Genomic DNA, 2,960 nt, shown 5'->3' with positions numbered 1-2,960 from the left:
AAAATAGTGGCATGAAAAGACAACTTACAGAATAGGAAAAAAAATTGTTTTCTCAGCTCTTCCTCAGACAGAAGACTAATATCTATAATATTTAAAGAACTCAATAAGTGAGTCTACTTAAGAGACCTAATAAAGAATTGAGCAAGTGAAATGAACAGACACTTCATAAAGGCAGGAGTACACATGACCAAGAAATATATTAAAAATGTTCAAAATCTCTGGCCATTAAAAAATGAAAATTGAAACACTAAGATTCCATCTTACTCCCAAAAGAATGGCAACCATTAAAAGATAAAACATAACATGCCGATGAGGCTGTGTTGAAAAAAGAACCCTCCTACATTGTTGGTGGGAGTGTAAACTAGTACAACCATTGTGGAAATCATTGTGGAGATTTCTCAAAAGCTAAGATTAGAAATCCATCTTATGCAGATGTTCCCTGTACAGATATCTTCCCGAAACACTTGATGCATCATATGGCAGTGCTATGTGCACCATAATGTTTATAGCAGCACAGTTCAGAAGAGTTAAATCCTGGAAGCAGGGCCTACGTCCATTAAAAGTTTATTGGATAATGAAATATAGTAACTATACATAAAGAAATGCTAATTGGCTATAAAGCAGGACAACTTGAGACTTGCAATAAAAAAGGTGAGACATTTGTAGGAAAATTGGCATAGGAATATATAATGTTTGGTGAAATACAGAAGATATACAAGCTTAGTCATTCGGTAAGATATTCAGTACAATAAAATTAATAAAAAGTAGAGACAAGGAGATGGATCTCTTACAGATAGGAAGGGGTTAAAGAAACTAAGGTCGGGGGTAAAGAAAAGGAAAAGAAACAAGCAGAAAAACAATGCTATGTACAAGAGTATAGTAGCCTTAATGAGCATAACATCATGTGCCATGATCAGGAATAAGATTAGTAAATATCAAAAAGAATGAAAATGAGGAAAGGGGAATTAGAGGAGGAGTGAGGAGAGAAAGAACGTGAAAGGGATTAAAAAGAAACAAGCTATGTTATGTACATCACCTACTCCCTAAGATGACTGCAAACTGCATGGACTGAAAATACGCACTAAATGAAGTCTGATACCAAAAGGGACATGGAGAAACACTCTAACTTGTAATAGACTCAAATTAAAATAGAGTCTGAATCATGTCCTGGAAGTCCTGACAAATTTCAGGCTTAGGATTAAAATATCAAAAGAAACTGTTTCTGGGGGCAGTGTACTTGCACCACGGGGTACAATGGATAATTTAGAAGATAGTGAAACCTTATTGAGATCAGAATCAGAGTTACACCAAAGTGAAGTTTGACTTCATGTCAATATCTAAATAAGCCTGGCATTTAGAAAAAATGTTGAACTCTTAACAGAAGCACCACAGTATGAGAAAATGAAGTTAGTATTTTAAAAGGTAAGGTTTGGGAACTGACATATTTTAAGACTCCTGAATAAGTTATCAAAAACTCCCTTGAATGATGATATCGATGCCAGTGGCTTGTGTTGGAGATGCTTAGCAACTGGTGACTGAATGACATTATCCAAACCTATCATCTCTAGGCCTGCTCATCTACAGGCATTTATGTTGCTTCCATGAAAGTGTTCCAAGTACTTGAAGCTCAAATAGGACCTTCTGTTCCTGAGCAGAAGGATTTGGTATTAATTTTAGCAACTGTTATCTTCCAACGTGGAACTGTGCTCCGGGAATCATTGTGTCTGTGAAGAAATAACTTTCTTATGGCCTCTGCCCTGGTGGTTTCTTTCTTTAGTTGCAGCTCACTATAAACTATCTGCAACTTCAACCATTGTTGAAACTTATGTAGCTGTTTAAGTTCTTTTCAGTTTCTTGTGGTTCTTAACGTCAGGAGTGACAATAACGCTAATCACCTCCTCCTCCTCCTCCTCCTCCTCTTCCTCCTCCTCCTTCTTCTTCTCCTTCTTGTTCTCTTTTTTTGTATTTATTATAGGGTCTACAGGGTCTCATTATACAGATCAGGCTTATAGTGATCCTCCTACTTTCAGCCTCCCAAGCACTGGGATTACAGGCACACCACCATGCAGAGTCTCATTCATCATCTCAGTGGGGGAGGGGGCGGCACAGCATCTGGGGGTCGAACCCCAGCCCCTGGGTCTGCCTAAACTGGTGCTTTAATCTGCTGAGATATCTGGCTGGCCCCCTAATATTCTTCTTATCTGCAAAATTATATGGACTGAATTTGAACCTTGATAACACCATATACTAATGATGCAATCCTGTGCAAAGCTAAGCATCAGTTACATTGAAGTACTGAGGGGATAATTTTATTTTATTTATTTATTGCCAAAGTTTGAGTTTTATTGTCACACCATTCAAGCCCTGACAGCGAACTTGCGTGGAGGGTATTGCTGCTACTTCTGCTGCTGCTTCTTGCACTTCAGCTTCTTCTCACGCTTGTAGAGCCAGTGGAGCAGGCTCGCGTCTTCTTGGGCCGCGGGTCCAGGGGCTTGTACTTCTTGCCCTTGTGATATTTTCTGAGGTTTTCTTTCTGGGTCTGATTGATGACAGTGAGAACACCGGCAATGGATTTGCGGACAACTTGGATCTTGGAGAGCTTGAACGCCATGCCACCAGTCACTTTAGAGACGCGCAGTTGTGACAGCTCCACCTTCAGGTCGTCTAGCTGTTTCAACAACTCTTCTTTCTTCTTGCCCCAAAGATCCCGAGCTTTAATCTTGGCCATAGTTGCCAAGGAAGCCGCCACCTGTTCCGAGAGAAAGAGGAAGGGACGGCAAAATGTGTATTTCTTTTTTTTTCTTTTTTTTTTTTTTTTTTTTTTGTAGTACCGGGGATTGAACTCAGGACTTTGCACTTGCCAGGCAAGCATTTATTCTACTGAGCTATCACCCTGGCCCTCCCTGAGGGGATAAATTGTGACGGGTTCTTTTTTCCCTATAGCCCCAAGAACTTTATAA

At 39.6% G+C, this 2,960-nt stretch overlaps 1 pseudogene; it reads right to left on the bottom strand.

Moving 5' to 3' along the window:
- Positions 1-2,357: 2,357 nt before the first annotated feature.
- On the bottom strand, positions 2,358-2,728 carry LOC101564562 (annotated as a pseudogene).
- Positions 2,729-2,960: the final 232 nt, after the last annotated feature.

The sequence above is a fragment of the Octodon degus genome, unplaced genomic scaffold (genome assembly GCF_000260255.1).
Source record: "Octodon degus isolate 3935 unplaced genomic scaffold, OctDeg1.0 scaffold00030, whole genome shotgun sequence".
Lineage (NCBI taxonomy): Eukaryota > Metazoa > Chordata > Mammalia > Rodentia > Octodontidae > Octodon > Octodon degus.
The sequence above is the reverse complement of the archived record's forward strand: the minus strand, read 5'-3'. Positions and strand labels throughout refer to the sequence as shown.